This window comes from Phocoena sinus, chromosome 20 (genome assembly GCF_008692025.1).
Source record: "Phocoena sinus isolate mPhoSin1 chromosome 20, mPhoSin1.pri, whole genome shotgun sequence".
NCBI lineage: Eukaryota > Metazoa > Chordata > Mammalia > Artiodactyla > Phocoenidae > Phocoena > Phocoena sinus.
The window spans coordinates 33,744,026-33,768,202 of NC_045782.1; the positions used below are offsets into that span (position 1 = coordinate 33,744,026).

General features: G+C 39.0%; 1 protein-coding gene across 4 annotated transcripts in view; it reads left to right on the forward strand.

Moving 5' to 3' along the window:
• The window catches only part of SPAG9 (sperm associated antigen 9), a 138,096-nt gene that overhangs the window by 18,830 nt on the left and 95,089 nt on the right, over nucleotides 1–24,177 (forward strand). Inside the window, exon 1 of one of the 4 annotated variants that reach the window (XM_032615049.1) lies at nucleotides 20,388–20,565. The exons of the other annotated variants lie outside the window; for them this stretch is intronic. The gene's annotated coding sequence lies outside the window, so the exon portion shown is untranslated. Of the gene's footprint in view, nucleotides 1–20,387; nucleotides 20,566–24,177 lie in introns of those variants that run through there. 4 annotated transcript variants of the gene reach the window in all.

Sequence of the window (24,177 nt, forward strand, 5' to 3'; positions counted from 1 at the left end):
CGGCAGGCGGACTCTCAACCACTGCGCCACCAGGGAGGCCCAAACTTTCTAATTTTAATTATCAGATACTCAATTTAAATTTTCTTTCAGTTACTTTGTTGCCCTTGCCTCATTTTTTGGTAACTGCTGCCTATTCAAAAACAAATAACTTTAAAAAAGTTAAACAGGTTGCACAGAATTGTGGAATCAAATAAATAGGCTTTTGTAAAACCAGAAAAGTAACTTTAAAAAGACTAGTGTTTGTCTTTGGTTCTACTGTGAAAATAGTCTACTTGTACTTGTTTGCTGTGATTTGATTTGGGAAACATTTGACAGAAATTACTCACTCATCTGTTGCTCTGCTTAGCAAGTACTGTATGTACAAGATGCTAAAAGCCTAAGTCAACTTGCGGGACACTTCACAGAGACAGGGTGGCATTTAACTGCGTTATGTGTCACTGAGTCAAAGTATGGGAGGTTTGAAAGTGTGTGATGTATTCAGAGAACTACAAAACATAATTTTTTTTGATATATTTAAGTAGTAAATACTAGTTATCCATATGTTCTTTAAAAAATACACACATTCTTCTGTGTATTTACATAGATGAGTGACAAGAACTGAGGTTGAATAGCTAATCAGGAATCAGAAAGTAAAGGACTGTGCTGTCAAGTTTGGCTTTTTTTTTTCCGGCCGTGCCGTACGGCCCATGGGATCTTAGTTCCCCGACCAGAGATCGAACCTGCGCCCCCTGCATTGGAAGCTCAGAGTCTTAACTACTGGACCGCCAGGGAAGTCCCTGCATTTGTTTTAAATAGGCTAACTTGATTTTTTCTTCTGTGAAAATTTCACTTTATATAGTTGCCACCAAGTTTTTTCTCCTTAAATTTTTTTTTATTGTGGTAAAATATATGTAAAAAATTTTGCCGTTTTAACAGTTTTTTTTTAAAGATTTTTAATGTGAACCATTTTTAAAGTCTTTATTGAGTTTGTTACGATATTGCTTCTGTTTTATGTTTTGCTTTTTGGCCCTGAGGCATGTGGGATCTTAGGTCACCAGCCAGGGATTGAACCCGCACCCCCTGCATTGGAAGGTGAAGTCTTAACCACTGGACTGCCAGGGAAATCCCCTGTATTAACAATTTTTAAGTGTACAATTAAGTGGTATTAAGTACATTCACATTGTTATGCAACCTCACCACCCTCCATCTCCAGAACTTTTTCATCATCCCAAATTGAAGCTCCATAGCCATGAAACAATAACTCGTTTCCTCCTTCTCCTACCCCCTGGAAACTACCATTCTATTTCTGTCTGAATGAATTTGACTATCCTAGGAACCTCATATAAATGGAATCATATAATATTTGCCCTTTTATGTTTGACCTGTTTCACCTAGCATGTTTTTAGAGTGCATCCATTTTGTAGCATGTATCATAATTTCATTCCTTCTTAAGGCTGAATAATTTTCCATTATGTGTATATAGAAGTCTCTTATTAGATATACGATTTACAAATATCTTCCCCCATTCTGTGGGTTGTCTTTTTACTTTCTTTTTGTTTGTTTGTTTGTTTAAATTTATTAATTTATTTATGTAGCTGTGCCAGGTCTTAGTTGTGGCATGTGGGATCTTCGTTGCGGCATGCAGGATCTTTAGTTGTGGCACAGGGGATCTTTAGTTGTGGCACGTGGGATCTTTAGTTGTGGCATGCGGTCTCTTAGTTGCAGCATGCGGGAACTAGTTCCCTGACCAGGGGTCAAACCCAGGCCCCCTGCATTGGGAGCAGGAGAAATTCTTGGAAAGGTACAACTCTCCAAGACTGAACCAGGAAAAATTAGAAAATATAAAAAGAGCAGTCACAGGTAATGAATTTGAAACTGTAATTAAAAATCTTCCAACAAGGGCTTCCCTGGTGGCGCAGTGGTTGAGAATCTGCCTGCCAATGCAGGGAACATGGGTTCGAGCCCTGGTCTGGGAAGATCCCACATGCCACAGAGCAACAAGGCCCGTGAGCCACAACTGCTGAGCCTGCGCGTCTGGAGCTTGTGCTCCGCAACAAGAGAAGGCCGCGACAGTGAGAGGCCCGCGCACCGCGATGAAGAGTGGCTCCTGCTCGCCGCAACTAGAGAAGGCCCTCGCACAGAAACGAAGATCCAACACAGCCAAAATTAATAAATAAATTTATTAAAAAAAAAAATCTTCCAACAAGAAAAAAAAATGTCATGAAGAACCTAGGGGTAAGACGGGAATAAAGACACAGACCTACTAGAGAATGGACTTGAGGATATGGGGAGGGGGAATGGTAAGCTGTGACAAAGTGAGAGAGTGGCATGGACATATATACACTACCAAACGTAAAACAGATAGCTAGTGGGAAGCAGCCGCATAGCACAGGGAGATCAGCTCGGTGCTTTGTGACCACCTAGAGGGGTGGGATAGGGAGGCGGGAGGGAGGGAGACGCAAGAGGGAAGAGATATGGGAATATATGTAGATGTATAACTGATTCACTGTTATAAAGCAGAAACTAACACACCATTGTAAAGCAATTATACTCCAATAAAGATGTTACAAAAAAAAATCTTCCAACAAACAAAAGCCCAGGACCAGATGGCTTCACAGGCGAATTTTATCAAATATTTAGAGAAGAGTTAACACCTATCCTTCTCAAACTCTTCCAAAAATTTGCAGAGTGAGGAACACTCCCAAACTCTTTCTATGAGGCCACCATCACCCTGATACCGAAACCAGACAAAGATATCACAAAAAAAGAAAATTACAGACCAATATCACTGATCAGCATAGATGTAAAAATCTTCAATAAAATACTAGCAAAAAGAATCCAAGAACACATTAAAAAGATCATATACCATGATCAAGTGGGATTTATCCCAGGGATGCAAGGATTCTTCAATATACACAAAACAATCAGTGTGATATGCCATATTAACAAATTAAAGAATAAAAACCACATGATCATTTCAATAGATGCAGAAAAAGCTTTTTACAAAATTCAACACCTGTTTATGATAAAAACTCTCCAGAAAGTGGGCATAGAGGGAACCTACCTCAACATAATAAAGGCCATATACGACAAACCCACAGCAAACATCATTCTCAATGGTGAAAAACTGAAAGCATTTCCTCTAAGATCAGGAACAAGACAAGGATGTCCACTCTTGCTACTATTATTCAACATAGTATTGGAAGTCCTATCCACGGCAATCAGAGAAGAAAAAGAAATAAAAGGAATACAAATTGGAAAAGAAGTAAAACTGTCACTGTTTGCAGATGACATGATACTATACACAGAAAATCCTAAAGATGCTACCAGAAAATTACTAGAACTAATCAATGAATTTGGTAAGGTTGCAGAATACAAAATTAATGCACAGAAATCTCTTGCATTCCTATGCACTAACAACAGAAGATTAGAAAGAGAAATTAAAGGAAGACTTCCATTTACCACTGCAACAAAAAGAATAAAATACCTAGGAATAAACCTACTTAAGGAGGTAAAAGACCTATACTCTGAAAACTGTAACACATGAATGAAAGAAATCAAAGATGACAGAAACAGATGGCGAGATATCGCATGCTCCTGGATTAGAAGAATCAATATTGTGAAAATGACTATACTACCGAAAGCAATCTACAGGTTCAGTGCAATCCCTATCAAATTACCAGTGGCATTTTTCACAGAATTAGAACAAAAACTTATATTTGTATGTATGTAAACACAAAAGACAGAGCTGGAGAAAGAAAAACAGAGCTGGAGGAATCAGGCTTCTTGACTTCAGACTATACTGCAAAGCTACAGTAATCACGACAGTATGGTACTGGCACAAAAACAGAAATATAGATCAATGGTACAGGATAGAAAGCCCAGAGATAAACCCACACACCTATGGTCACTTAATCTATGACAAAGGAGGCAAGAATATACAATGGAGACAAGACAGCCACTTCAATAAATGATGCTGGGAAAACTGGACAACTTCATGTAAAGGAATGAAATTAGAACATTACCTAACACCATGCACAAAAATAAACTCAAAATGGATTAAAGACTTAAATGTAAGACCGGACACTATAAAACTCTTACAGGAAAACATAGGAAAAACACTCTTTGACATAAATCACAGCAAGATCTTTTCTGACCCATCTCCTAGAGTAATGAAAATAAAAACAGAAATAAGTGAATGGGACCTAATTAAACTTAAAAGCTTTCGTACAGCAAAGGAAGCCATAAACAAGACAAAAAGACAACCCACAGAATGGGAGAAAATATTTGCAAATGAAGCAACAGACAAAGGATTAATCTCCAAAATATACAAACAGCTCATGCAGCTCAATATCAGAAAAACAAACAACCCAGTCAAAAAATGGGTGGAAGACCTGAATAGACATTTCAGCAAAGAAGACATACAGATGGCCAAGAGGCACATGAAAAGATGCTAAACAGCACTAACTATTAGAGAAATGGAAATCAAAACTACAATGAGGTATCACCTCACACCAGTTAGAATGGGCATCATCAGAAAATCTACAAACAACAAATGCTGGAGAGGGTGTGGAGAAAAGGGAAACCTCTTGCCCTGTTGGTGGGAATGTAAATTGGTACAGCCACTATGGAGAACAGTATGGAGGTTCCTTAAAAAACTAAAAACAGAACTACCATATGACCCAGCAATCCCACTACTGGGCATATACCCAGAGAAAACCATAATTCAAAAAGACACATGTACCCCAGTGTTCACTGCAGCGCTATTTACAATAGCCAGGAAATGGAAACAACCTAAATATCCATCGATAGATGAATGGTTTAAGAATATGTGGTATATATAATGGAATATTACTCAGCCATAAAAAGAAATGAAATTGGGTCGTTTGTAGAGATGTGGATGGACCTAGAGACTGTCATACAGAGTGAAGTAAGTCAGAAAGAGACAAACAAATATTGTATATTAACGCATAGATGTGGAACCTAGAAGAATGGTACAGATGCAACTATTTGCAGGGCAGGAATAGAAAGGTAGACGTAGAGAACGGACGTGTGGACACGGGGGAAGGGGGATGTGGGATGAATTGGGAGATTAGGTTTGACATAAATACACTACCATGTGTAAAATAGATAGCTAGTGAGAACCTGCTGCATAGCACAGGGAGCTCAGCTCAGTGCTCTGTGATGGCCTGGTTGGTTGGGATGAGGGGGGAGGGAGGTCCAAGAGTTAGGGGATGTGTGTATGCATATGCATGATTCACTTCGCTGTGTGGCAGAAACTAACACAACATTGTAAAGCAATTATACTCCAATAAAAAAAATAAAGTGTATCTTTAATACTGTACGTACTAATGTATTTATAGTGAAACCGTATGATGTTGTGGTTTGTTGGGGGAAAAGAAGATGAATACAGATACAACAAGATTTGCTGTGTGCTGATAATTGTTGAAACTCGGTGGTGGTATGAAGGGGTTTATACCATTTTTCTCTCCATTTTAATGCACTTTTGAAAATTCACATTAAACATTTAAGAAAATAGAAAAACAGCTGTCAAGAAATGATTATTCACTATTTTTTTCTTTGTAGACGTTTTCTAAATGTTCTTCAATAATACTAGTTTTTTTCAGGATGACATTTTCTGATTATTTTTAGTAATGGAAGAATATTTTCATAACAGAGTCAGGTTTGAAATAAACCACATTGTCAAGCTTTAAGATCTGCAAATTAGGGCTTCCCTGGTGGCGCAGTGGTTGAGAGTCCGCCTGCCGATGCAGGGAACGCGGGTTCGTGCCCCGGTCCGGGAAGATCCCACATGCCGCGGAGTGGCTGGGCCTGTGAGCCATGGCCGCTGAGCCTGCGCGTCCAGAGCCTGTGCTCCACAACGGGAGAGGGCACAGCAGTGAGAGGCCCGCGTACCGCAAAAAAAAAAAAAAAAAAAAAAAAAAAAAAAGATCTGCAAATTAATGTCAGAAATGTAAACTATTGATCACATGCCTATAGAAGCACAAAACTGTAAAACAAAGTCAGTAAAGAATTACTTGGCTAATGTAGCTGACTTCATTGTTCTGCAGTTTTTCAAGCTTTATCAGTGTGGTAATCAATTCCTGCTTGATAGCCTCTGTCTTAGGCCAGTGAGTTTCTCTTCTTGTGTTTTTGGGTAAGACAGTAGAAAATGAATTGTTCTCTGTTTGCTGTGGTGATTGGTCACAAGGACTATAAGGAATATAAAATACACAGATGAAAGAATAGTGAACTCATGTTGAATAAATGGTTGCGTTCTACTACATTTATACAATTATGCATGATATTTTGGACAGTGAGTAAAATTCCTTCACATGGGATACTTGTTTGGCTATTATTTCATCTAATGGTTTATTTGTTTTAATTTACTTATTTTTCTTGTTTACAGACAAAATATTACATGCTCTTATAGAAAAAAGAAACAAAACAGAAAAATTACTGAAATACTTCTAGAATCCTGCCTGTTAGAGAGCTTACTACTAATGGCCTGATACACAGTCTTTCAGATACTTTTTCATATATGAGTATATTTTAAATTAATGAAATCATTATGTAGTATGTTGTAACATGACTTTATTTTATTATTTTTTTAAAAAATATTCGCTTATTTATTTGCCTGCACTGGGTCTTAATTGCAGCATGTGGGATCTTTGTTGCCGCGTGCAGGATCTTCAGTTGCGGCATGCGGGATCTTTTAGTTGCGGCATGTGAACTCTTAGTCTTAGTTGCGGCATGTGGGATCTAGTTCCCTGACCAGCGATCGAACCCGGGTCCCCTGCTTTGGGAGCACGGAGTCTTAGCCATTGGACCACCAGGGAAGTCCCTACATGACTTTATTTTTAACTGGTAAGACATCTGGGACATCTTTCCTTGTCCACACTGAGCAGTTGGATCATAGCCACCTGTAGGCAAAAGGTAGTTAGGAATTGGTTTGAGGCCTCAAGGGGAGTTTGAAAGTCAAGGCCCATCCTGGGTTCAGCCACCCTTCCTGACTTCTCATTACAATAGGAAGTACCCCCAACCACCTGGGGGAAGGTTTCCAAATAATCAGTTCTTTAAACCTTCCCACCCCCACCCCCACAGGTGTATCAGACTGGTTGTAAGAAGTGCTGCTGTGCTGGCCTGTAATATTTGGAAAAAATCTCTCAGGGTATTTGTGATTATAACTGCCTCAATCCTAAGATGGAGAACGATTGCTTAAGAGAAGCTCAAACATATGCTTACTAGAAACGTAAGACCTTCTTCATTCTTTTTATTTATTTTTTTCCCTGCTGCCACCATGGACCTTTCTTCATTCTTTAAAAAAAAAGCAAACAATAGAAGACTAAATACATTAATGTAAAAAATAACCTTCTATATACTATGAAGGGTAAAATATTAGCTGTTTATTTCTACTTAAAATATTTATCTTAAGTAAAAGATACAGCACATTAAAGATAAAGGGAAAGTCACCTTCTGGGAGAGAAGTGGTACTGGAAGGAGAACAAAGGTGACAGCATGAATTTGGTTTATGTCCTTCTATTTCTTATTTTTAGACATTCACTACATATATGTATATCTATAAACTGTGTAGAGTATTGCTTTGGGATTATTTTGGGGATAAATATTTTTTCTAAATCCTGTTACATTTTCATATAATTTTGCAGTTTGCTTTTTTTTTTTTTTTTTTGTGGTACGCAGGCCTCTCACTGTTGTGGCCTCTCCCGTTGTGGAGCACAGGCTCTGGACGCGCAGGCTCAGTGGCCATGGCTCATGGGCCCAGCCGCTCCGTGGCATGTGGGATCTTCCCGGACTGGGGCACGAACTCGTGTCCCCTGCATCGGCAGGCAGACTCTCAACCACTGCGCCACCAGGAAAGCCCTGCAGTTTGCTTTTTTTATTCAGTGTTTCTTAGATCCATCCATGATGATACATACATATGTATCTAGTTGTTTTAACTGCTATATATTCCATCATGTGAATATCACTGTTCATTCTTCAGCTGATGAAAGTTTTGAGTTATTTCCTATATTTTACTACATAATGTACTACAGACATTGAATGTGGTAACATTCAGTGCATACCTAAGAGCTTCTCAAATATATATACTTTATTAATCTATTTATTTTTAATGTTTCAGATATATAGCATTAATAGTTCAACATCTGTATATATTACAGAGTGGTCACCACAGAGTGGCCACCACAAGTATAACCATCCATCACCATACAATTGACCTGCTTCACCCATTGCACCCACCCACAATCCCCTTGCCTTGTGGTAACCACTAATCTGTTCTCTGTATCTATGAGTTTGTTTTTATTTTATTTTGCTTGTTCATTTGTTTTGTTTTATTTTTTAGATTCTACACGAGTGAAATATGGTGTCTTTCTCCATCCAACCTATTTCGCTTCGCATAATACCCTCAAGATCCATCCATGTTGTTGCAAATGGCAGGATTTCATTCTTTTTGTGGCTGAGTAGTATTCCACTGTATGTATGTATATGTATGTATGTATGTGTGTGTATGTGTGTGTGTGTGTGTGTGTGTATATATATATATATATATATATATATACACCACATCTTTTTATCAATTCATCCATTGATGGATACTTAGGTTATTTCCATATCTTGGCTATTGCAAATAATGCCGTAATGAACACAGTGGTGCATTTATCCTTTTGAAATAATGTTTTCATGTTCTTCAGGTAAATACCCAGAAGTGGACTAGCTAGGTCATATGGTAGTTCTATTTTTTTTTTTTTTTTGAGGAATCTCCATACTGTTTTCTTTAGTGGCTGCATTGAAGATGTGTACTTCGATGAAGAAATAAAGATGCCAGTTTTTAAGATATGTATTTGTAAACTTAAAAAGATATGGCCACATTTCTTGTCAAAAGGAGTGTATATATTCCCACCAGTAGTGTATAAGAGTTATTTTCCTGTATTTTTGCCAACACTCAATACCGTCTGACTTTCTGGGTTTTGCTGCCACTCTGATGTGTGTGAAATAACCTCTTGTTTTAATTTGCTTTTCTCAGATCACTAATGTGATCCTTTTCTATGAATTGCCTGTTCAGTTTCATTTACTCATAACTGGCAACAACCTGTGTCTGGATAGATCTAAATTATACTTTACAATAGTTTTATAGTATTCCCTCTAAGATCATCAGTGGTTACTAAGACCATTGGGTGAAAAGGACTGGGGACTCTGTCGTTTAAGAGAGTCCTAAGAGATATATCATCCAAATGCAACTTAAGGACTTTGGATCCTGACTATGAACGTATTTGTGAGGCAACCAGGTGAATCTGCACAGTGACTGGATATTCCCTGTTATTTCATTAAGGATTGGGAAATGGTTCTATTCTAACTCAATTATTCATTCAGCATTTTTTAGCTTTATTTTATTTTCTTTTTTGTTTTAATATTTATTTATTTGTTTTGGCTGCGCCTGGTCTTAGTTGCAGCACGTGGGATCTTTGTTGCGGCACGCGGTATCTTTTTTTTCAGATGCAGCATGCAGACTTCTTAGTTGCAGCATGCGAACTCTTAGTTGAGGCCTGCATGCAGGATCTAGTTCCCCGACCAGGGAGAGAACCCGGGCCCCTGCTTTGGGAGCACAGAGTCTTACCCACTGGACGACCAGGGAGTCCCTAGCTGAATTTTCTTATAAAAGAAAACTTCCTCCTCATCAACGGTTTGGTTACCCTAAGGTATAGTGTGTACAGGAAAGATAGGATAAGTGCTAGGTCCTTCCTTCCTTCCTCCCTCCCTTCCTCCCTCCCTTCCTTCCTTCCTTCCTTCCTCCCTCCCTCCCTGCTGTGTGCGGGCTTTCTCTAGTTGCAGCGAGCGGGGGCTACTCTTCGTTGCAGTGCACGGGCTTCTCCTTGTGGAACATGGGCTCCAGGCACACGGACTTCAGTAGTTGCGGCACGTGGGCTCAGTAGTTGTGGCTCACAAGCTCTAGAGCACAGGCTCAGTAGTTGTGGCGCACGGGATTAGTTGCTCTGCGGCATGTGGGATCTTCCCGGACCAGGGATCAAACCCGTGTCCCCTGCATTGGCAGGCAGATTCTCAACCACTGCGCCACCAGGGAAGCCCCCAAGTGCTAGATTCTTTGATTCATGCTTTTGTAGTTTCTAAGAGCTCTCCCTTGTTTTTGTTTTCCCCTCTTCGCCAATTCTTTTGAAAATAGTATACTGTTCTGGTTTCATGGATGCAATGACTTTTCTTTGGTCTCTGAGGATATTAATTATAGCTTTTATTTGTTCCCTGCTTTGTCTGTTTCCTCAGCGTACCTCCACCCCCCCCCCCCCCCCCGCACTCTTTTTTCCTGATATTAGGTCTCTCTTTTTCAGGTTGGAGCTTCAAATGCCTGATAACCCTTAATTATCCCTTCACGTTTTAAGAGTAAGACACTAAAGAAGGATGGCCAGAAGTTTTGTGTGCCTAGGCACAATTTATTGTGTCTTGTGAACTCAGATTTCGGTATTATCCCATGGTCTTTTCTCAGAGACATTTGAGTTTTTCCAAGGAAAGATTAATCTCTCTGGGGGTGGGGAGTGGAGTGGTAGATAAACCTAGTTATTACGAGAACCTGAGTGAGAGCAGGAACTGAAAGGGGACTGTCAGTATTACTGTTTGGTATATAGATTTTCATTTAATTTCTCTCTTTTCATTTGGCACCTGGCTGTGCCTGGTATCTCTCCCCTAGTCTAGAATCTCTCTTACTGAGTTTATTAAGAAAACAAACTTCTTATTTTCTGTGTGGGTGGGCAAAGAGGACCACCTGGCTGCTCTGGGATGATGCTAGGGACCTGCTAGGGACATTACTTACTAGTGCTTTTATTCTCCCAGTCATTCCCCCTGTTTTCAGCCTTACTCTCACTCTGATTCTCTAATTACATGGTTTCCATAACATGGATCTATCATAATTTACTTGTTCACTATCTATTGATGGACATTTAAGTTGTCTTCTAGTTTTGAACTGTTACAAATAGCACTTCAGCAAATGTCCTTGTACATGCCTCTTTGTGCATATTTATTTGATTTTTAATGACAGGAAGCTCTTACTACAAAATTTCATCATTAACTTAAATGCTACAAGTAATTCTGTTCCAAGTTATTTCTTTAAACTTTTTATTATGGAAATATCCAAGTGTTAAAGTAGAAGGGAATAGTATAGTGAGCTCCCACATATCCATCACTCGACTTTAACAGTTATCAGTATCAAGCCAGTATTGTTCCATCTGTCCCTCCCCACTTCCCTTCAGCATCTCCACCATAATTTAAAATTTTTAAATGTATTTATTTATTATTTGCTTTTGGCTGCGTTGGGTCCTCATTGCTGCGTGCGGGTTTTCTCTAGTTGTGGCGAGCTGGGGCTACTCTTCGTTGCAGTGCAGGGCTTCTCATTGTGGTGGCTTCTCTTGCTGCGGAGCACGGTCTCTAGGCGTGCGGGCTTCAGTAGTTGTGGCTCGCGGGCTCTAGAGCACAGGCTCAGTAGTGTGGCGCACGGTCTCAGTTGTTCCGTGGCATGTGAGATCTCCCTGGACCAGGGCTCGAACCCATGTCCCCTGCATTGGCAGGCAGATTCTTTTTTTTTTTTTTTGGCAGGCAGATTCTTAACCACTGCACCACCAGGGAAGTTCCTCCACCATAATTTTAAAGCAGATCAAAGACTATACAGCAGCGATCTCTAAAAGTTTTAAAATAAAGCAAACATTATCATACTTAAGTTATAAATGATTCTTTTTTTTGATTAGTCTTAATAATAGCTAATATTTAATGAGTGTTCACATTTCCCCAATTGTCTTATAAATGTAATTTTATAGTTGATTGTTTCAATTAGGGTTGAAAGAAGATGGTCCACATATTTATACTTGGTTTAAGATGCCTCTTAGGCATCTCTTAATCTGTAACTGTTCTCCTTTTCTACCCCCTTGTTATTTAGTTTTGAAGAAATGGAGTCATTTGTATTACAAATTTTTTTCTAAAAATTTCTAGAATTTTTTCTAGGGATGGGGAGAGGGGAATCACATCCCTCAGGCATTGTTTAATAATATGGTTTATCCTCTTATTTCTTAAAAGATACTATATTGAAAAACAATTTCATTTAACTGAACTTAACTGATAGCAATGATTATTTAAAATAATGGAAATATTTTCCTTCCTCCACTCTGCAGAGTAAATGGGGGGTGGATAATATCTGAGTGGATTCTGAGCAGTAAGTCAGCCTTTTATTTAGCGGTATTTTTAGAGAACTACTGTATTCAAAGTTGCTATTTTAAAGGTTATGGGGTTTTGTTTGTTTTTGTTTTTTGTCTCTTGACATCTTTCTCCAATAAACAACAGTTTCTAGGGATTTTTTTTTCTTTGCCTTTTCAAAGTATTTGTTTTTCTCCAGAACAGTAGGGCAAAACAGCCCCTATAAGCCATCTGGACTTGAAACCATTTTGCTTGTTCTTTTTAGATCCTGACATGAGTGTGTATTGTCTACTGCCTTTTTTTGTTTTCTTTTCTTTTAAACAGTATCTAGTTGCTCCCAGGAGAGTTCTGTCTGGAGTTACATTTGTTTCTGGCTAATTAGTTATTGAGAGGAGAAAGGGTATCCAGTGAAGATGTATTTATAACACATGCTAAAAAAGCCCGTTCACAGGCTCTTATCCCATTCCCAACACTTTTTTTAAAAAGCGTGAGAGAGAAACTGAGAGAGGGAGAGAGACAGACAGACAGAGGGGTTGGGGGTGATGTGTACTCTACACCAGCATATCTGAGGGATCTAACAAACTCTCCTATGCTTGGAGGGAGTAACCAGAATTCTCCAGGGGTAGGACGGTTTTATAATTTGAAAAACTGCCCCTCACTTGCCTTGATTTTGATATTGCCCTGCCTCCACCATTTGCCAAATGTAGTGGAGGGTGACGATCTTTATAAAGTTATGCCTCTGGCAGAAGTTGTGACATTAAATCAATATGAATGTTTATAGGCTTCTTATGAGCATTCATTTACTTTTTCTTTTTCTTCTTTAAAATGTCTCTGGCTAGGGTAGAGCCTCCAAAATCCTAATTACTTTGCCTAAAAATACTGGGGGTTTTTTTGTTTTCTTTTTTGGCTGCGATGCGTGGCATGCAGGACCATAGCTCCCTGCCCAGGGGTTGAACCCGCACCCTCTGCAGTGAAAGCATAGAGTCTTAACCACTGGGCTGCCAGGGAAGACCCTACATTACTTAAGAATAAGGCTGTTAAAGAAAGATAAAGTCATCCTAAATCCCACCACTGCTAAACAGCCATTTTAATACATGCCTCCAAAGCTTTTATTTTGCCTGTCTACTCTTCCTCCAGTTTGTAAATGTGGGATCACACTATATATAACGTTATATATCAAAGCTCTTAAAGTATGATAAAAGTAACATTCTTTTCATACATTCTTTAAGGACTTTGATCCACGTTGCTAACTTCCACGTGGGTTGTACCAGTTACACTCCTAATAATGAGATACCTTTACAAATAAATATTCCATATGGTGCGCTTGAATACCTCACAGGTAGCTCACCTTGATATTAAAAATCAGTTCTATTATATTACCCATACCTCTCCCGCATCTGTTTATCCTAGATAAGCGATACCACCATCCTCACCATTGGCCAAATCAGAAAGCTAGACTTTTTCTTGAGCTTTCCTTCTCTCTTCTCCTTTACATTCATTCAGTCACCAATCCTGTTTATTTACCTCCAGAATGTCTTGAATTCTTCCTCATCTCTCCATTCTCACTGCTACTGCACGTAATCATCTCTCATTACTGTGGTAACCTTTGGTCTCCCTGCAGATACTCTTGTTCCCTTCTCAGCACAGCCCCTTCTCCGTATCCTCACAGACTGAGCTTTCCAAGGTATGAGTGGATTTAAACATCCTTAATGTGATCCAGTATCCCGTAAGGCCCTATATGATTTGTTCTTTATCTACGTTCCATCCTCATCTCAGGCCATTCTTTCTCCCAGATGTCTAAGCTTGGCCATTCTGGACTTCCTTGGTTTCTTTCAGCTTGATGAACTTTTTGCTCTTTACTTTATAAACTTTTTCTTTTAGGCTTCAGGTCTCAGTTTCAATGTCTCAGGAATATCTTCCTTGAGTCATATCAAGTTAGTTTCCCATTATATGTATAACTTTTCTGATATCTTGTACTATTTCTTGTGTCATGTGATTACAGTGTGGTTGCATTGTGTATGAACTTGAACTATGATTTTTTAAAGTCTCATTTTGTATTCAGAGTTTGAAATGTTAACTCCTCATTTCAGAAAGTCTTGGCAAGTATCACATCATGTATAAGCCTGAGCCTGAGACTGACTTGTAAACCAAGGTTGTGTTGTTATCCCATGTTGATGTCATTTAGAAAGTAACAGACTCTACTCAATACTCTGTAATGGCCTATATGGAAAAAGAATCTAAAAAAAGAGTGGAATATATGTATATGTATTACTGATTCACTTTGCTGTACACCTGAAACTAACACGACATTGTAAATCAACATACTCCAAAAAAAAAAAAATTGTCTCTCTGAAAATAAAAACAAACGGTTAAAAAAGTGTTTTGGGCTTCCCTGGTGGCGCAGTGGTTGGGAGTCCGCCTGCCGATGCAGGGGACACGGGTTTGTGCCCCGGTCCGGGAAGATCCCACATGCCGCGGAGCGGCTGGGCCCGTGAGCCATGGCCGCTGAGCCTGCGCGTCCAGAGCCTGTGCTCCGCAACGGGAGAGGCCGCAACAGTGAGAGGCCCACGTACCATAAAAAAAAAAAAATGTTTTGCAGTTTTCAGCTTTTAACTCTATGAAAAAGACACAATTCTCTGTATTGTGAAGCATGTAATATAGTATAGTGTACTAATTTGATTTATTTACCAAATAAACTATGACTGCTGCTGCTGCAGCAAAAAAAAAAAGTAACAGAAATACCAGCCATCCCTCATCAGCATTAACCTCAGTGGCAACTTTTGTGTTAACTTATCTTCACAAATCAGTCTTTTGTCAGTTACTTTTCTTTGGCTGTATCATACAGCTTGAGGGATCTTAGTTCCCTAACCAGGGATGGAGCCCGGGCCCCCTGCAGTGAAAGTGCTGAGTCCTAACTAAGGCCACCAGGGAATTCCCATCAGTTACACACACTTAATGTCTGTTTTCTTCTGCCAAATTTCAAGCAATGGAGCATAGGGAGCAGATCTGTTTAGCAATCTACTACATTCTCAGCACCTTAGAATACTCAAGTTGTGTGTTGAAAGGGTGGATGGATAAATGGAACCTTATTTGCCCACTTATTCCCTTTGTGAATCAGAGGAGAGATTCCCCAACATATTCTTTGGCTAATGGTTTACCCATTACATCATTTACTGAAATTCCAATCCCAAATTTTATCTCCCTGGACATGCCGGACATGCCAATCTTTATGCCTCTATGCCTTTGCATGTGCTGTTACCTCTGCCTGGAGTGTCTTTACCCCACTTTGTTAGATAAACTGTTTCTTTTAAAGTCAGCTGAAAGGGCTTCTCTTTTTTTAAAACAGATTCAGTTGCTTATTCCTCTATGTTTCTATTGCTCCTTGTACTTGCTTCCATTGTAGTACTTAGCATGTTATGTTGATAACTGTTTACTGTGTTTCTTTGGTGGCTGTCATGAAGTAAATGCTTGGACTGGTTGGGTGGATAAAGAATTTTTAGTTAATATGTTATTTAAGTTAAGAGTAAATCTTATGAATGTCATTACCGAGTAGTTTGTAATAAATATCTTTGTACTACCTCACTGCCTATTCTGTATTTCTGCCGGCATCTGGAGAACAGTCATTGTAAATAAGTGTGTGGTTTTATCTAATTGTGACAACAATTTTTCTTTGACTAGAAAGTGACAGAATGGGCTATGTTCCTATTTTTATATTATCTCAGTTTGTGTGTTAAGTTGAAAATACAGGAGTAGAAAGCAGACATGTCTTTTGAAGTAAGTTAAGACTTTAAAACAAGAGTCAGACGTGTTTGTAGTCTACAAAGTTACAAAGAGGTTCAGCAGTACTCAACATATGCTAACTAGCCCGCCTAGGATCTCTGAATGTAGAAGAGAAGTAGAAAGGCTTGTTGGAGAACTTTCTACTTAGTGTAATCCATGCCAGCTACTGCCTGATTATTTTCACTATAGTATGAGAAGGTTAGGAATAGAAAAAAGGAACAGTTCTCATTACCACCCTTATGCTCTACCTCTAACCCACACCCAGGAAAAAGGACTCCTATTAGGACCAGGAATCTAAACCTTTTTCTGCTAACAGTCTTATTTTAGCAGCTGATTGAATTTCATGGCACCTTCTCTATTTCTATTCCAATTTTCTTTTTCTTAAATTTTTATGTTTCTCACTTTCACATTATTGCGAAGTGCCATATAGAACCAGGTCATCTTCTGAAGTTTTTTGTACTTATTATCAGTATTGTGTTTTTGAGTTACCCTACCCTATAGCAATGTCTCTTCCCAAGGTTATCTGTGTTATCAGGGATATTTCACAAAACAGTTGCTAAAAACTAGCCTGTTTGACAGATATGTTTCTTGGATGACAGTTTAGATAATTTCAATCATTTGTTACTTTTTCTTGATTACTCTTTGAAGGCTGTTAAGAAGTGTTTATCAGGACTTCCCTGGTGGTCCAGTGGTGAAGAATCTGCCTTCTGGTGCAGGGGACGCGGGTTCGATCCCTGGTCGGGGAACTAAGATCCCACATGCCGCGGGGCAACTGGGCCTGCGCGCCACAACTACTGAGCCCGAGTGCCACAAACTATAGAGCCCACGTGCCACAACTAGAGAAGAAAACCTGTGCGCCACAACTAGAGAGAAGCCCTCGTGCTGCAATGAAGAGCCTGTGCGCTGCACCTAAAACATCCTGCCCTGCATGCTGCAATGAAGACCCGACGCAGACAAAAATAAAAATAAATAAAATAAATAAATATTTTTAAAAAAAGTGTTTATCCTGCCAGGCTTTCAGTGCCCTGCGTGATTTATTAACATACCTTATCAGAACTGAGGCATATTTATTTTTGTTGTGCAATAGTGATTAGCATTTTAATTGAAGGTGGCAGCTGTACATTTCCAAACAAGATTTAATACACATTTAAAATTGGGATTTTCTGGAGTTCCCTGGTGGTCTAGTGGTTAGGATTCGGCACTTCCACTGCTGTGGCCCAGGTTCAGTCCCTGGTGGGGGAACTGAGATCCTGAAAGCTGCGTGGTGCAGCCCACCTCCTCCAAATAAACAAACAAAATGGGATTTTTCAAGAGAGAAATTTAAAAACATTTTTAAAAAGCAACAATCAACATTTATAATTTTTATAAATGGGGAAAATCATTCTTGATTTCTTATAGAGCTTGAAGATGCACTGAAATTGAATGACTAGTTTGCTTCATATATATTTTTTAATACTTTGTAATTCTTCACATTTATTTATTTATTTTTGGCTGTGAGGATCTTCGTTGCAGCGCGCGGGCTTAGTTGCCCCGAGGCATGTGGGATCTTAGTTCCCTGACCAGGGATCGAACCCGCGTTCCTTGCATTGGAAGGCGGATTCTTAACCACTGGACCACCAGGGAATTCCCTGCTTCATATATTTATTTTCTTGGGGAAAGGTCTATATTCATAAGATTCTCAAAGCAGTTCATGATTCCAAAAAGCTTAAGATCCACTGTTTAGAATAAGAAAGGAAAAAACATATATACCCTTGAGAGAAACAGTTCATTTTGAAGTCTCTAAGTTTATCTGTTTTAATTTGCTTGAAGGAGAGGCCTGGGATTATGTATTTGCTTTGGAATATTTTCATTATTTCCAGTCATTTCCTGTGAAGGGAAACTGCAGAAACAAGAGATTTCCATTTGAAGTTAAATAACCCTGCCAGTCCAAAAAATCGTCACATCATTTTGGGGAAAAAAAGAAAAATCTCTCTTCTTTTTGCTCTGTTTACTTAAGGTGATATTTACTTTAAGTAATGTGAAGAAAGCGGAAGCTTGAACCATCTAGGTGTAGGTCGGCTTGAAGAGTAAGCATATAATGTGACTGCTAAATAGTTTTGGATTATTCATGCCCTTGTGCAGCCAAACTGGGTCGCTAAGAAATGAAGCTGTGTGTCTGTGACGATATTTCTTCTGTCATTCAGAAAGGAGTTCTGAAAAGGCGGGATAGTGGTAAAGTTGGATTTTTTACTAGCTTTATGGAGAAATAATTGACATGTGGTGTAAGTTTAAAGTGTACAACGTAATGATTTGGAAAAGGTATATGTTGCAAAATGATTACCACAAAAAGTTAGTTAACACATTGCCATCACTTCACATACTTTTTGTGTGTGTGGTGAGAACTTAAAAAAAAATCGACTCTTAGCAACCTTCAAATATACAATACAGTAGTATTTTTAACTATAGTAACCATGCTGTGCATTATATCACCAGGACTTGTAAGTGGAAGTTTGTACCCTTTGATCACCTTCATCCATATCCTCTACCTCCACTCCCTGCCCCTGGCAACCACCAATCTGTTAGGGGTAAAAGTTTTGTTAGGAGTTTAATAGCACAGCATTTTAGGTGTTACTTGGTAAACATCTGCTGTATGTTCTTTTTTTTTTTTTTTACATTTTTATTGGAGTATAATTGCTTTACAGTGGTGTGTTAGCTTTTGCTTTATAACAAAGTGAATCAGTTATACATATGTTCCCATATCTCTTCCCTCTTGCGTCTCCCTCCCTCCTGCCCTCCCTATCCCACCCCTCTAGGTGGTCACAAAGCACCGAGCTGATCTCCCTGTGCTATGCGGCTGCTTCCCACTAGCTATCTATTTTACGTTTGGTAGTGTATATACGTCCATGCCACTCTCTCACTTTGTCACAGCTTACCCTTCCCCCTCCCCATATCCTCAAGTCCATTCTCTAGTAGATCTGTGTTTTTATTCCTGTCTTACCCCTAGGTTCTTCATGACATTTTTTCCCCTTAAATTCCATATATATGTGTTAGCATATGGTATTTGTCTTTCTCTTTCTGACTTACTTCACCCTGTATGACAGACTCTAGGTCCATCCACCTTGTTACAAATAGCTCAATTTCGTTTCTTTTTATGGTGCTGTATGTTCTTTAAAACAACATTTTATCTATAGCACACAACGCTGAAATAAGACTTTCTGGTTATTTGCCCAGATATGGCAGTTCCGTTAGCCAAGGGAGCATCATTTTCAAAGCAGGCAAAAAGATAATTACATTTTCTTATTAATTCTTAGTCTTTGCTTCTGTCCCCAGGTAAAATGTTGAAATAACTTACTCAGACTTCATCAGCAACATCCTGTTACATAATGCTGCTTTTCTGTTCAATGTAACCTTTGTATCATCTGCCTGCCTTCAATTTGTAGCCAGTGAGCACTCTTGGAAGGCAGGGATAGTATGATACTCACAGTCATATTCCATGTGCCTGGCACATAGTAAGTAGTTTAAGTAAGTAGTCGTTTCTTTCTTTTTTTCTTTTCCCGCTGCGCCACGTGGCATACAAGATCTTAGTTCTCCGACCAGGGATCGAACCCGCGCCCCCTACAGTGGTAGCGTGGAGTCTTAACCACTGGGCCACCAGGGAATCCCACCCCTCCCCTTTTTAACGTAGTCATTTCTTGAGTGAATGAATGATTTGTCAAGTTTACCTCTTTTCTTACATTTACTGTAACCTTTACTCCTTCTTTATGTAATCATTTTTAGATTAATATTCTACAAAAAATAAACAATGACAAATATGGAATATTTTCACAGAAAAGGGCAGGAGTGCTAAATGTGGGATTTGTGGAAGGGCTTAAACGGTCTCTGAGCCTCTGAGAAAAATAGGTAGAATTTGGGTTAGGTGAGGGCATTTCTTCTGGGGAAACATGGTTCATGGATATATCAAATTCCCAAATCAGTCTGTGGAACTCCAAATGATTAAGAACCAGTGTTACAGATGTTGGAGGTTTCAGGCTTCAAAGATAAGGAAAATATTGGCTAATAAAATGAGAAAATAAAATGGTTCTTGAGGGAAAGTAGCTGAATATATTAGGATGCTTTTAGTTTCTTGTGATAGAAACCAACTCAAGCTTATATAAAACAGAATTTATTGGTTTATGTCACTGAAAAAATAAAACAATTGGGAAATGCCAGCCTCAGGAAATATTGAATCTAGGAACTCATATGGTATCTTTAATTAGGGTTTTCCCCCCCTTGTTGTTTTCCTTTAACATTGGCTTTGTTTTCAGGCATGCTCCTTCCACCTGTTGAAAAGGATGTCCCTCTGCAGCTTAAGCCTGCTAGATTCTTAAGAGTTTGGGATTCCAGAGGAAGAGAGGTTGTATTCTTCCTAAAAACTGGCAAATGTCCCAGAGAGGACTCTGATCAGTCTGGTTCAGGTCATATGCCCACCCGTAGGGAGATGGAGTCCTCACGAATCGAAAGGCATGGACTGAATAGATTTCGCATGAAACTGGGGAGAAGTTCCTCAAAGGAAGACAGTGTGTACAAGACAAAAAGCAATGTCCACTACAGTGACTGAAAAGTTTCAGGACAGATAAAGTAGGTAATAGCAAATTTCATATTAAAACTAGAATGTATTTAGTGATATCTAAGTTTATTTGTGAATTATACAGTTTTCTCTATGGATTTTAGTTTTTTTACTGTGAAAGTCTTTTCATTTATGTATTCATTTGTTTAACAAATATTTGAGCACCTGCTATGTGCCATCATCATTCTTTGCACTGGGAATAACAACAGCAAGCAAAACAAATCCCTGCCCTCATGGAACCTACGTTCTAGTGAGGCAAGGCAGATAATAAATAAGATAAATTACTAAAGCATATAGTATGTTAGATGAAGATAAGTGCAATAGAGAAAAAAAGCAGGAAGGGAAGTAGGGAGTACATATTGCAGTTTTAAATATGATGGGCAAAAAAAGTCTTAGTAAAAAGCTGACATTTGAACAAAGATGTTAAGGAGGTGAGGATGAGCAAGCCGTTTGGATATCTGGGGGAAGAGTAGTAGAAGATGATGTCAAAGAAGTAAGAAGATGATAGCTTGTATTCATCCTGGGAGTCTCTGGTAAGGACTTTGGGAGAATGCAAGCAATCAGAGGATTTCAAGCAGAAGAGTACACTGATCTGATTTTTAAAAAGGGTCACCCTAACTACTGTATGGAAAATGCGTTGTAGAGGTACAAGGGTGGAAGTAAGGAGGCCAGTTAGGAGGCTACTGCTACTGCACTAATCCCCGCAATAGATAACGGTGGCACAGACCAGGATGGTGATGGAGATGATGAAAAGGGGTCAGATCTGAAGGTAGATTTGCTGTTGAATTGGATATCACGTATTAGAGAATGAGTAGAATTTTGGGCCTGAGCAACTGACCACAGTAACTTAATGAGCTAGGTAAGACCAGGAGGAGCAGGCTTTGACATTAAGTTTAAGGTTCTTATTAGACATTCAGATGGAGTTGTCCAGAAGGCAACTGGACATTACAAATCTGGAATTCAGGTCTGGGCTAGAGGCTGGGGTAGAAATTTGGAGGTTGTCAGCATTCATTTAGTATTTAAAGTTTTGAAACTGGATGAGATCACAGGGAATAAGAAAAAACAATGAAGAGAAAGAGTTGTCCAGGGACTGAGCTTGCCAGTGTTAAGAAGGTGGGGACAAGAGGAAGAACAAACAAAGACCAAGAAGGAGCAGCCAGCAAACTGAAAGGAAAACAAGGAAAAAACCCAACTGGGAGAAAAAAAAGTTTTAAGGAGGAGCGAGTGATCAGTTGTCAAGTGATGCAGATAAAACAATTTAAAAAACAAGGTGAAGACTGAGATTTATTGATAATCTCTCCATCATGAGAATGATTTTAATAAATTAAATTTGACTGGTGGAGATATTTCTAGCACATGGTTCAGGTAATTTAGAAGACTGTTCACTAATCAAATAATCGTTTAAATATATTTATTGATATTCCATCCTTTAGTTTTTTCTTTTACATATTATATACAAAATTATGTAAAAAATTATGTATTGAACTCAGATGAATATGTAAGTATGCTAGTTAAGTTAAAGGATTTATATATTTGGAGTAGGTATATGTATTTTTTTAACACAGTAATTCCGCTTTTTTAAAAATTTATTTTTTTATAGAGCAGGTTCTTATTAGTCATCCATTTTATACACCTCAGTGTATACATGTCAATCCCAGTCTCCCAATTCATCACACTACTCCCCCACCCCTCTGCTGCTTTCCCTGCTTGGTGTCCATACTTTTGTTCTCTATATCTGTGTCTCTATTTCTGCCCTGCAAACCGGTTCATCTGTACCATTTTTCTAGGTTCCACATATATGTGTTAATATACGATATTTGTTTTTCTCTTTCTGACTTACTTCACTCTGTATGACAGTCTCTAGATCCATCCACGTCTCAACAAATGACCCAATTTCGTTCCTTTTTATGGCTGAGTAATATTCCATTGCATATATGTACCACATCGTCTTTATCCATTCGTCTGTCGATGGCATTTAGGTTGCTTCCATGACCTGGCAATTGTAAATAGTGCTGCAATGAACATTGGGGTGCATGTGTCTTTTTGAATTATGGTTTTCTCTGGGTATATGCCCAGTAGTGGGATTGCTGGGTCATATGGTAATTCTGTTTTTAGTTTTTTAAGGAACCTCCATACTGTTCTCCATAGTGGCTGTACCAATTTACATTCCCACCAACAGTGCAGCAGGTTTCCCTTTTCTCCACATCCTCTCCAGCATTTGTTGTTTGTGGATTTTCTGATGATGCCCATTCTAACTGGTGTGTGGTGGTACCTCATTGTAGTTTTGATTTGCATTTCTCTAATAATTAGTAATGTTGAGCAGCTTTTCATGTGCTTCTTGGCCATCTGTATGTCCTCTTTGGAAAAATGTCTCTTTAGGTCTTCTGCCCATTTTTTGATTGGGCTGTTTGTTTTTTTAATATTGAGCTGCATGAGCTCTTTGTATATTTTGGAGATTAGTCCTTTGTCAGTTGCTTCGTTTGCAAATATTTTCTCCCATTCTGAGGGTTGTCTTTTCATCTTGTTTGTAGTTTCCTTTGCTTTGCAAAAGCTTTTAAGTTTCATTAGGTCCCATTTGTTTATTTTTGTTTTTATTTCCATTACTCTAGGAGGTGGGTCAAAAAGGATCTTGCTGTGATTTATGTCAAACAGTGTTCTTCCTTTGTTTTCCTCTAAGAGTTTTATAGTGTCCGGTCTTACATTTAGGTCTCTAATCCATTTTGAGTTTATTTTTGTGTATGGTGTTAGGGAGTGTTCTAATTTCATTCTTTTACATGTAGCTGTCCAGTTTTCCCAGCACCACTTATTGAAGAAACTGTCTTTTCTCCATTGTATATGCTTGCCTCCTTGTCATAGATGACCATAGGTGCATGGGTTTATCTCTGGGCTTTCTATCCTGTTCCATTGATATATATTTCTGTTTTTGTGCCAGTACGATATTGTCTTGATTACTGTAGCTTTGTAGTATAGTCTGAAGTCAGGGAGTCTGATTCCTCCAGCTCCGTTTTTCTCCCTCAAGACTGCTTTGGCTATTCGGGGTCTTTTGTGTCTCCATACAAACTTTAAGATTTTTTGTTCTAGTTCTGTGAAAAATGCCATTGGTAATTTGATAGGGATTGCAGTGAATCTGTAGATTGCTTTGGGTAGTATAGTCATTTACACAATATTGATTCTTCCAATCCGAGAACATGGTATATCTCTCCATCTGTTGGTATCCTCTTTAATTTCTTTTATCAGTGTTTTATAGTTTTCTGCATACAGGTCTTTTGTCTCCCTAGGTAGGTTTATTCCTAGGTATTTTATTCTTTTGTTGCAATGGTAAATGGGAGTGTTTCCTTAATTTCTCTTTCAGATTTTTCATCATTAGTGTATAGGAACGCAAAAGATTTCTGTGCATTAATTTTTTTTTTTATGGTACGTGGGCCTCTCACTGTTGTGGCCTCTCCCGTTGTGGAGCACAGGCTCCGGACGCGCAGGCTCAGCGGCCTTGGCTCACGGGCCCAGCTGCTCCGCGGCATGTGGGATCCTCCTGGACCAGGGCATGAACCCGTGTCCCCTGCATCGGCAGGCGGACTCTCAACCACTGCGCCACCAGGGAAGCCCTGTGCATTAATTTTGTATCC